The 12,419-nt window shown below is 46.2% G+C and overlaps 1 protein-coding gene across 3 annotated transcripts in view; it reads left to right on the forward strand.

Annotated features, from left to right (window-relative positions):
* The first annotated feature begins 1,145 nt into the window (after positions 1–1,145).
* DAG1 (dystroglycan 1) overlaps positions 1,146–12,419 on the forward strand; it is a 148,270-nt gene continuing 136,996 nt past the window's right edge. For 2 of the 3 annotated variants that reach the window (XM_054036086.1, XM_054036084.1), the window contains exon 1: positions 1,251–1,370. The gene's annotated coding sequence lies outside the window, so the exon portion shown is untranslated. The other variant, XM_054036085.1, reaches the window with a different exon arrangement.

Here is a 12,419-nt window from a genome sequence, read left to right on the forward strand (position 1 = left end):
AACCCCATCACCCCACACATCGCAGGGGGGGTCTGGCACTGCCCCTGCATTGATCCTATAACCCCACACATCGTAGGGGGTCTGGCCCCTCTACTACACTGACCCCATCACCCCACACATCAGAGAGGGGTCTGACCCCTCCCCCCCACTGACCTCATTACCCCACACATCGCTGGGTATCTGGCCCCTCCCATGTATTGTTCCCATCTCCCCACTCATCACAGCGGGGTCTGGCCACTTCCCCTCATTGACTCCAACATCCCACACATTTCAGGGTTCTGGCCCCTCCCCCGCACTGACCCCATCACATCACCCATTGCAGAGGGGGTTTGTCTCCTAAGCCACACTGATCCCATCAGCCCACACATTAAAGGGGGTCTGTTGCCTCCCTCACACTGACCCCATCACTCCACACATCCCAGGGGGGTCTGAACCCTCCCATGCACTGACCCCATAATCCCACACATAGCAGGAGGGTCTGGCCCCTCCCCCACACTGACCCTATCTCCCCATACACTGAAGCGGGGGGTCTGGCCCTCCCCCACATTAACCCCATCACCCCACACATAGTGGGGGTTCTGGCCCCTCACCCACACTGACCCCTTCACCCCACATGTCGCAGGGGGGTCTGGCCCCACCACTGCACTGACCCCATCACTCCACACATCGTGGGGGGGGGGTTGGCCCCTCCACCGCATAGACTCCATCTCCCCACACATCGCAAGTGGGTCTGGCCTCTTCCTGGCAGTGAGCCCAGTACCCCACACGTCTTGGGGGGGGTCTGGCCCCTCCTCCGTACTGACCCCATCACCTATCATATCGCAGAGGGGAGGGGTCAGTGTGTTCCGTGGGTTTTCCATCTGGGGTGAGTGGTGCGGGACAGTGTTTTTGGTGTGTTCCTAGGGGGCAGGCGGGCCTCGGTACGTGGGGGTTAGGGAGGCGGTGGTGGGCGTGGAGTGTGGCTGTGATGGGGGAGGGGCCGGCGGTGGGCGTGTCACCCCTGGTCGGGTAGAGCGATGGGTGGGGTCGGGGTCGGGTTCCCGCGGGGCCTGTGAGGCGGGGCCGCGTATTGGGCGGGGCCGGGGGCGTATCTCGTCGGTGGGGCTGGGCGGGTGAATACCGGGCTGGAAGACGCGGCTTGACGGCGCTGCGTTGCGGTTGGATCTAGTGCCGGGCGCTGTGATTGGATGTGGCGGGCTCGTGCCGTCGGTTGCTAGGTTCCGTGCGCCACCCCTCCCCTAGGTACGTGCCCGCGCGGGGTCGCGCTCGCTCGGTGCTCTGCGCTCGGTTGGTGCCGGTGGTGGCCGGTTCCCGGTAGGGAGCGGCCTTCTCCGCGTCCGGCCGGGGCTGCCTCAGCGCCTGCCGCTCCGGTGAGGGTTCCGCGCGTGCCGGGCCTGAGACGAGGAGGTGGCTCGGGCATTTGTGGCGGGGCCTGCAGCTGCAGTGCGGGGCTGGGCCCTGTGGGCGGCTGGGGCTGTGTTCGCCCAAAGGGGCGGGTGTCGGGCTCCTGGGGGGATGGCTGGGACTGTGCTCGCCCTGTCCCGTGGGGTTCGTGGGGAGCTGGCTGGGGCTGTGCTCGCCCCGGGGGTGAGGGGTTGCTCTTCTCCGTTTCGGCTCTGGGCGGGGGTTGGGCCGTGCACGCCTGGGTGATAGTGCTCTCTGCCTCCCTCGGCAGTAGGGTGTTATCGTTAGTGCTGTGCCTTGTAGCGGGGGGATTAACACTGCTGCGAGGGCAGTCACCTGAACGAGAGGGCTCAGCATTGGTGTGTGTGTGGGGGGAGGGATTCTATCCCTCTTCCCTGGCCACTAGCAGATACTCCTGCACATCCTGTCTCGTCTAAGGCAGGATTAGGGTTCTAAGTGTCTCCTACATTTCCATCCTTTCCCATCTTATGCCCCTGTGCTTAGGGGCCAGCCCACCTTGAGTTACCCTGCACATGCCCTCTTTTAGAGTCCAGGCATAAAACTCACCCCTTTCTATTTAGTTTGAAGTGCCTTGGGAGGCAGTTGGCTTGAGTGACTGGGCTCTGAGATCACCTCTGCATTTGGATACCCTGGAGATGGGCGTGGTAGACATACTTGATAGTCTTATTTGGTATTGAGCTGGAAGTCCCATCTTCCAGCTCTTGTGACAAAAGTTATCATGCTCTTGTGTGCAGTAGTTACCCCCTTGTCCTTCTAGTGGTGTGTTGTAGTTAGGATTGGAAGGATTAGTTTTTTATTGGTATATGTCCGCAAACATCGATTTCACCATGCATGCCAAAATATTTCCCTCAATAATAGGTGAAATGTACAGATCAGCAAATTAAGAAAAATGCTGCTTGAGAACTTTAGAGTTTGATTTATGGATATTTGCTTTGTGTTTTGACATGTGATGTTAACAATTTGTGTTGTAACTTTTATAAAACTTTTTGAATCTCAGCATCTCCTGTCATTAAATAATGTCTATCCCACCATAATTTCCTGAAACTGTTAAAATTTAAATGAATAAAATTTGAAAAAAAAATCTTAAAAACAAACAGGTGGGTTTGGGCTCCGGCCCGGCACCGCTTACCTAAAGCGGCGCTGGGGTGGCAGCGGTGTGCACTGGGGCCAGGGCAGACTCCCTGCATGCCTGCCCTGGCCCCATGCCGCACCGCTTCAGGAAGTGCTGCGGCCCCTGGAGGGGGTGGGGGTGGAAGGACTCCACATGTGCTGCCCTTGCCGTACCTCCAGATACCTCCCTCGAAGCTCCCTTTGGCCGCTGTTCCCCGTTCCCGGCCAATGGGAGATGACGGAGCGGTGCCTGGAGCCAAGGGCAATGCACGGAGCCCTCTGCCCCCATGGCCGCAGGGAAGTGGTGCCGGACGTCTCTGAGACCAGCACAGGGCCCACGGCGCCAAGGCGGCAATCCTGCGGGCCGGATCCAAAGCCCTGAGGGGCCAGATCCACCCGCGAGTCGTAGTTTACCCACCCTTGGCCTAGCACCTTCTGATGGTGCTTAGCACCACCCTTCCTGAATCACTTACCACTTTTGCCAGGTCCAGACATCCTAGTACTACTTGCAGACTGTATTTGCTTCTGGATTCTTTGCCTCAAACTTTAAAATGCACTTCCATTCTGAAAAGTGACTCTACAGAAGTCATTGTTCTGTGTTTGAGATAAAAAGGGTTCACTGGACAAGAAAATACTCCCCCCCCCCCCCCCCCAACCCTGCAAACTCCCCTCCCCCAAGGCTCTGAGAATTAAGCCGTGTTCTTTCCATGTTGTGCATGGCCAGTAATCAATGCTCTGCAGGCTGTATTAGACCCTTTGTCTTCATTGGGTTGGCACAGATGTGACTGATTGGATCTTAGTAAACAATTCTGTTGCACAAGAAGGAATAGATTCCAGTGTTCTCTTTAGGTGTGCTGGCTCATCAGAAGTAAAGAGTAATAAAACTAATCCCTAGTCAGCAAAGTCTAAATCTGTAGCCCCCTAAAGCTAATCTCTAGTCCCTTCAGATCAGCAGACCTGACTCCTGTGGTGTATGTGCATGGGGCAATTGTGGATCAGGGAGATGCTATTTCTGTGTAGTTGCTTTTCAGAATAGCACTTCTTTTTTGGAATTGGCCTAAGGCAGATAACAGAATTCTGTGTAAATGAGTAGTGATTATCCTGTGCTTTGCTGCCAATGACCTCTTGCTGGTGGTCCAGGGAGGAAGAATGTGGAGAAAGCCAGTGTTGCTACTGGGAAAAGTGTGACCTCTGGACAGTAGTGTGCTCCCTAGATACTGACTGAACAGTGTCCTTGACTTGTAGTGGTGAGAACTGGTGTTGACAGACATTTCCTCTTCTTAAAGCATGACAAAACCCCCTTTTCTATGGTAAATATCAAGCAGGAGGCCTTGCTTCTTCTCAGGTGCCCCCTGTGTAATATGGTCTCCAGTGCCTCTTGCCCCAGGCATGCTGCTGCTCTTGTTTATATTTTTAGTTTATATATTGTGCTATTTTGAAAAAGTTTTAGTTTGATGTATTCCTTCCCACCTCCAGGGCCCTCAGTTTAATAGTCTCTAATTAACTGTAGGTTTCTTTGCAAAGTGTCTCCTGTTCCTTCTATTGCAAGCATCCTAAACTATTTATTCGTTCTTCCTGATACTTGTCATTGCACTCTCCTATCCTAAATATAGGGTAGTGTGCCAGTCAAAAAAAAAAAAAAAAAAAAAAAAAAAAAAGCCTGATAGTAAGATGAAGTGTTTGGAATGCCACTACTTAGAGAAATAATCAGCAAAGCCTAGCTTATTGGGTTTTGGATCTTACTTTTTCCTTGGTGCAGGAATTTGCCCTTAGATTCCTATGGGTGTCTGAACTACTCTTGCATTAGAGAAAAATTTTGTGCAGGAGCATGTCACTTTGAAAAATTCACATCTCTCCGATAATCAGTATATAAATGTTTGTAATACATTCTTGGTAACAGCATTGGACTCACTGTTGAGCTGGAAAAACATGTGCCAGTGGGCTGATATATCAGCATTTCTGGTCTAAATTTTGTGGTATAGATTTTGTATGGAATTTTTGAAACGTTGGCACTTAATTGGCCCAAGAAATGGCCTGCTTTCATTGCAGATTAAATTACTACTTGTCCTACCATCAGTGGACGTGGAGAACAATTGATCTCTGTCCTCTTTGTAACACCCTTAACATATTTGAAGACTTATCTGGTCCCCTTCAGTCACCTTTTCTTAAGACTAAACATGCCCAGTTTTTTAAACCTTTCCTCATAGGCCAAGTGTTTAAACCTTTTATCATTTTTTTTGCTCTCCTCTGGACTTTCTCCAGTTTGTCCACATCTTCCTAAAGTGTGGCATCCAGAATTGGACACAGTACTCCAGCTGAGGCCTCACCACTGCCAAGTAGAGTGGGATAATTGCCTCCAGTATCTTACATGATATTGCTGTTAATACACCCAAGAATATCAGCTGTTTTTGCAACTACATCATATTGTTGACCTAGCCAGTTACTCCCCGTTTTGTAGTTGAGCATTTGATTTTTCCTTCCAATGTGTAGAATTTTGCACTTGTCTTTATTTAATTTCATCTTGTTGATTTCAGGCCAATTCTCTAATTTGTCAAGGTAATTTTGATGTCTAACGCTGTTCTCCAAAGTGCTTGCAACCCTTCCCAGTTTAGTATAATGCATGAATTTTATGAACATTATCCAAGGTATTAGTGAAAATATTGAACATTACTGGATCCAGGACTAACCCCTGCAGGACCCCGCTAGGGACATCCTCCCAGTCTGACAGCAAACCATTAATAACTACTATTTGACTATGGTCCTTCAGCCACTTTGCGCGCCCACCTTGTAGTAAGTTCATCTAGAGCGCATTTCCTTAGTGTGCTTATGAGAATGTCATATGGCACTGTCAAAAGCTTTACTAAAATCAAGATGCATTATATCTACTGCTTCCCCTTCTGTCTGGTAGGCCAGAAACCTTTAAAAGAAGGAAATTAGGTTGGTTAGGCATTATTTGTTCTTGATAAATCCATGCTGGTTATTCTTTATAACTCTGTTATCCTCCGGGTGCTTGCAAATTGATTAATGATTTGTTCCAGTATCTTTCCAAATACTGAAGTTAGGCTGACTGGTTTACAGTTCCCCTTTTTAATGACAGGTACTATGTTTGCCCTTCTCCAGTCCTCTGAGACATCACCTGTCGTCCATGAGTTTTTGAAGATAATTTGTAACAATTCCAATATTGCTTCAGCTAGTTCCTTAAGCACCTTAGAATGAATTCAGTCAGACCCTGCTGACTTGAATACAGCTAACTTATCTAAACGTTCTTTAACATGTTGTTTTGGGTTGGCTTCATTCCCTCTTGTTACTATTAGTTGTGTTAAGTATCAGGTCACCATTAACCTTTTTATTGAAGACTGAAGCAAGATAGGCATTGAACACCTCAGCCTTTTTAATGTCATCAGTTACTAGCTCTCCTTCCCTTCTAAGCAAAGGACCTACACTTTCCGTCATCTTTCTCTTGCTTCTGATGTGTTTAAAGAACCTCTTATTGCCCTTTATGTTCCTTGCTAGGTGTAACTTATTTTGTGCCTTAGCTTTTCTGGTTTTGTCCCAATATGCTTGTGCTATTCTTTTGTATTCATCCGTAGATTTTATCCATGTTTCTACTTCTTCTAGGATTCCTTTTTGATTTTCAGGTCATTAAATAGCTCCTGATGGATCCCTATTGGTCTCTTACTATTTTTCCTTTGCATTAGGATAGTTTGCTGTTGTGCCTTTAACAGTGTCTCTTTGAGAAACTGCCAGCTCTCCTGAACGTCTTCACCCCTTAGATTTTCTTCCTATGGGACTTTACCTACCAGTTCTCTGGGTTTGTAAATTTGCTTTTTTTTGAAGTACATTCTTTTGTCATGATTCTAAAGGAATAGAATAATCTATCATTCATGATTACTCATCCAAATTGTCTTACACTTTCAGAGTCACAACCCATTCCTCCAGAATCATGTCTAAAATGGCTGTACCCCTGTACCCCATTTTCTGATTCCAATAAGTTCTTAATGTATTGGGAAACTTTGTTTTGCCATATTACTTTTTCAACAGATATCTGGGTAGTGAGTTCCCCCATTACTACCAGGTCTTGTTTGGTTATTTCTGTTGTTCTGGAAATGCCTCATCCACCTCCTCTTCTTGATTTGATTGTTTATAGTAGACCTACCATGACATCATCCCTGCTTTTTTCCCCTTTATCTTTACCCAGGGACTGTCAACTGTCTGCCTCTCATCTCGTTCTGGACCTTTGAACAAGTGTGTGTGTGTGTGCGCAATGTAAAATAAATAAATAAATAAATATATTATTTGAGATATAGTGTAATACCTCCTCCCTTTTTACCCTGCCTGTCCTTAATGAACAAGTTACACCTCTCTGTACCAATATTCCAATGATGAGATTTATCCCACTAAGTCTGTGTTGCCAGTTAAGTTGTAATTTAGCGTATGCACTTACGTCCTGTTTTTATGTACAGACAGCTAAGATGTTGAGCAGATTGCCCCACTGATTTTCCTTTTGTTGCTACGATGACCCAATTGTAATTTTCCATGTGTCTCCGCCTCCCCCCAACATATAGCCCTCTGTTAAAGTTGCATTTTTGTGCTTACCTGCGGGCTTCTGTCACATGCCCCGTTTGAACCTAGTTTAAAGCCCTCCTAACTAGGTTGGTGAGTTGGTGTGCAAAGACGTTCTTTTCTTTTAGTCAGGTGGACCCTGTGACATTGCACTCCATATGCTTTAGAAAAGTATGCTTGGAATGTGAATATAATGTAACTATAATATGCTTTATGCAAAAGGTCTCTTGTAAGGTATCATTACAAGACTTATAATCTGAGTGTGTATGTATGTATCATTCTTGTATCTAAAACTAGAAATATGATGTTAACTCTGTGGTCCTGTTGTAATTATGCAAAGTGTGGGCTTGGAATCTTGATGGCTCCCATTAACTAGGACAATTGGTTGTGAAAGGCTCTGTTTACTCACAAACCTTCCTGGGTTCCTGCAGGTCAACCCTGAAAGAATGGAGAATGAGGTCTTACAGTGACATGTGATCATGTCACCTGGTACTGGAATCCATCTTAAACTTGGTGCTTTTCCATTTAGAAGGAGGGGTGGGGACTCAAAGACACAAAATATTCCCGCCTTATGCCAAAGATCTAAAAGGGGGTGGAACAGAACAAAGGGGGTCTCAGTCATGTGAAATCCCCTGCTTTTCACCTAAGATGTGTGCTGGAACTAACAAGAACTGTACCAGGGGAAAGGACTGGGCCCAGACTAAGAAGGAGTCTAGTCTGTGAAAGAAGCTTATTGGAGGGTGAGATTTACCTGTTTTCAGTTTCTTAATATATTAGGCTTAGATTTGTTTTGTTCTATCTGTCACTTGAAACCACTTAAATCCTACTTTTTATACTTAATAAAATCACTTTTGTTTATTAGTAAACCCGGAGTAAGTGATTAATACCTGGGTGAGCAAACAGCTGTGCATATCTCTCTATCAGTGTTATAAAGGGCGGGCAATTTATGAGTTTACCCTATATAAGCCTTATACAGAGTAAAACAGATTTATTTGGGATTTGGATCTGTCAAGGTTCCCTCCCCACTCTGAACTTTACGGTACAGATGTGGGGACCTGCATGAAAGCCCCCTAAATTTAATTACCAGCTTAGGTTAACAGTAAGCTGCCACCACCAAGTGTGTTCCAAATCTTAGGGGAGAGCCACTTGGAACTCTGCCTTTCCCCAAATATTTCCCAAATCTCTAACCCTCCCCCCTGCCCTTTCCTGGGCAGATTTGAGACTAATTCCTCCCCCCCAAGTCCTTACCCCCCTTTTTCTGGGTAGGCTTGAGAGTATACCCTCACCAATTAGTCCTGGTGAACACAGATCCAAAAACCTTGGCTCTTAAAACAATGAAAAATTAATCAGGTTTTTAAAAGAAGAATTTTAATTAAAGAAATGGTAAAAATAATCTCTGTAAAATCAGGATGGAAAATAACTTCACAGGGTAATCAGATTCAAAGAGCCCAGAGGAACCCCCTCTAGCCTTAGGTTTAAAGTTACAGCAAACAGAGGTAAACCCTCTAGCAAAAAGAACATTTACAAGTTGAGAAAACAAAGATAAACCTAACACGCCTTGCTTGGCTGTTACTTACAACTTTGAAATATGAGAGACTTGTTCAGAAAGATTTGGAGAGCATGGATTGATGTCCGGTCCCTCTTAGTCCCAAGAGCGAACAACCCCCAAAACAAAGAGCACACAAACAAAAGCCTTCCCCCTCCCCCAGATTTGAAAGTATCTTGTTTCCTTATTGGTCCTTTGTGTCAGGTGTCAGCCAGGTTACATGAGCTTTTTAACCCTTTACAGGTAAAAGGATTTTGGTGTCTCTGGCCAGGAGGGGTTTTATAGTATTGTACATAGGAGGGTTGTTACCCTTCCCTTTATAGTTATGACAGGATCCCATTGGGAACTGGGTGTCTGGGTGCTGGAGATAGGTGACTTGCTGTGCAATTTTTGGTTAAAGTCTGCAGCTTTGGGGCGTGGACCAGACCTGGGTCTGTGTTGCAGCAGACTAGTGTGTCTGGCTCAACAAGGCAGGGTTCTGGAGTCCCAAGCTGGCAGTGAAAAATGGGCTCAGAGGTAATTCCAGCACATCAGGTGACAGTCCCAAGGGGGGGGCGGGAGTCTCTGTGACTGACCCCGTCACAGACCGTATCTCACCCTAGCATTCGCCCTTCCCAGAACAGCATCGCATGGTTGAGGAAGCCCAAATCCTTCCATTGTGCCGCTATCTGCTCAGCCATGTATGTGTCTTCAGGATGTAGGCGTCTCTGCCTGGGCCCTTAACCTCAACCGGAAGGATGGACAAAAACACAACCTGTGCCCCCTTTCACTTTGGCTTCCAGAGCCCTGTAGTCACTGCTGATCTGCTCCGGGTCATACCTGGCAGAATCATTAGTGCCCTCAGGGATAAGTGGCATGGGGTAGACTTTCCTGCTCTCCTTTAGGTACAGGAGCAATAGCCTTGTGAGGAATTTCTAGATTAACAGAATGAATTCCTGTACGGGTGAATCTACACAGGAAAATGGAGGCCTGTAATTCTCCTGTGGTGGTGTTCCATCTCTGTATTAATGGTGGGGATGCCAGTGTAAACAGGGCTCAGGCACTTTTGACCCTAATAAAAGCTAGCATGAAGCAGGGTTAGGCAGCATGATGGTAAAAATACTTGTGTTCTGTTCCTAAACTGTGCTTCATTGTAGACAAGTGATGAATCTGAAATTTCAGAGCTTTAAACTTTGTCTGCTTCCTAAAGCTTTCCACACTATCTGGTTTGTGCTATACAGGCTGCTTTGGTCTTATACTCTGATGCCAAATAGTAGTCAGTCCCTTGTTGAGTTCTGGGAACTCTGAATGACAGTGTGGAAGAACACAAATATATGGGTAATCAGATTGACATAGCATATCCAAGGCCTTGGGATGCTGAGAAGGTAAGTTCTGCTTACGCTGTTTGCTCAGTGTGGAGAGCTTTGTTTATTACGCATGATTCATAAATTTGTTCATCACCCTTTAGACTAGGACAAATAATTCCTAAAAGCTTGGATTCTAGGATGTTTAGTTTCTGTGAAAAAGGATAAGTTTCCAGCAAGCTACTAGAGCAGGGGTCCCCAATGTGGTGCCCATGGGCGCCATGGTGCCCCTGCTTACTGGCCAGCGAATGAGCAGTCGCCGAAATGCCACCGCTGAGCAGCGTCATCCAGAGGCGTCGCTGCAGAAATGCCGCCTATGGATGTTGCTGCTTGTCGGCGGCATTTTGGCAGATGCTCGTCCGCTGCCACGGTCCTCCATGGCTCGTTGTCTGGCATCTGCCAGACAAAAAAGGTTGGGGACCACTGTACTAGTGTTGTTAGGAGCATTAACATACAACTGCTTCACTGTCTAGGTGTCTTATGACAGTAACTCTATCCTAATACTATTCTGTACATCTCAATCTTTTCCTTGTGGGTTTGTGCTTTGGCTCAGATGAACTCTAGTTCTGCTTTTATGGATCAAAATTCTAAACTGCTGATAGAAAATTCAGTAATATTGACTTAAAGTATAAAGAATCTCGGAATAAAACCTGAATGTTTGACCTCTAAGGCCTGGTCTACGCTATGGGGTTAGGTCAAATTTAGCCACGTTAGGTCAATTTAAAAATGAATCGAAAAATGAATTGTCCACACAACCAACCCTGTTCCGTTGACCTAAAGGGCTCTTAAAATCGACTATTGTACTCCTCCCCCACCCCACCCTGACTACCTTGTCCATTGTCATTTTTTTTTTTAAATTAATAAAGAAAGAATGCATGGTTTCAAAACAATAGTTACTTTATTTTGGCTTACAGGGAATTAAAATCAACAAAGGGGGCGGGTTTGCATCAAGGAGAAACGCACACAATTGCCACACCGAATCCTGGCCAGTCATGAAACTGGTTTTTCAAAGCCTCTCTGATGCGTAGCGCGCCTTGCTGTGCTCTTCTAATCGCTCTGGTGTCTGGCGCGAAACAATTGTCTGCCATTGCTTTCACGGAGGGAGGGGCGACTGACGACATGTACCAAAAACCACCCGTGACAGTGTTTTTGCCCCATCAGGCATTGGGAGCTTAACCCAGTATTCCAATGGGCAGCGGAGACTGTGGGATAGCTCCCCACAGTGCACCCCTCTATAAGTCAATGCTAGCCATGGTAGTGAGGACGCATTCCGCTGACTTAATGCGCGTAGTGTGGACATATTCATAGATTCTAGGACTGGAAGGGACCTCGAGAGGTCATCGAGTCCAGTCCCCTGCCCGCATGGCAGGACCAAATACCATCTAGACCATCCCTGATAGACATTTATCTAACCTACTCTTAAATATCTCCAGAGATGGAGATTCCACAATCTCCCTAGGCAATTTATTCCAGTGTTTAACAACCCTGACAGTTAGGAACTTTTTCCTAATGTCCAACCTAGACCTCCCTTGCTGCAGTTTAAACCCATTGCTTCTGGTTCTATCCTTAGAGGCTAAGGTGAACAAGTTTTCTCCCTCCTCCTTATGACACCCTTTTAAATATCTGAAAACTGCTATCATGTCCCCTCTCAGTCTTCTCTTTTCCAAACTAAACAAACCCAATTCTTTCAGCCTTCCTTCATAGGTCATGTTCTCAAGACCTTTAATCATTCTTGTTGCTCTTCTCTGGACCTATGTAACCCACTGTATAAAATCAATTTCTAAAAATCAACTTCTATAAAATCGACCTAATTTCATAGTGTAGACATACCCTAAGCCTTCAAATTAGTTATGGAAGAAAAGCTTTCTTTGTGGGAATGTGTTGTGGTCTCATGTAGCTAATGTTGTTTTTCATTGTAGTTAAACCTGTGGGTTTCTTGCATAATCATAATTGACTCCTGATTTGCTAGCACACAAGCAGTATAAATACTCTTCCCTTCTCAAGGAATTTGAAGACTCAGTCTGTTTCCTCTACGTGTGTCTTACTCATGGTCACTTCAGTCAATCTGAGGCAGAGTCAAGAATCCAAACCTAATACCTCGTGCACAGAAGGAAATTTTAGAGAAATTCCAAGTGATGCTACACCAGTTCAGCTGCTGTATTAGGAGATGCAGTGTAGACAAGTTTCCTATAGCTGGAGATGTTTTTACCATCATATCAGTTAAACCTCTTGAGGAGTGGGTCTAATTAACACATGGTGTGTTAAAAATACCATAAGATGCTAGACACTTCGCTGTGTTAGGTAACACAGGTGCAGCTGAGCTCCTGGTAGTGTTAGTGGAAACTTTTCTAAAATTCTCTATGCTAGACCGGGAAGAGGCCCAGGCCAACTTAGAATCATAGAATATCAGGGTTGGAAGGGACCTCAGGAGG

Source organism: Malaclemys terrapin, chromosome 7, assembly GCF_027887155.1.
Source record: "Malaclemys terrapin pileata isolate rMalTer1 chromosome 7, rMalTer1.hap1, whole genome shotgun sequence".
NCBI lineage: Eukaryota > Metazoa > Chordata > Testudines > Emydidae > Malaclemys > Malaclemys terrapin.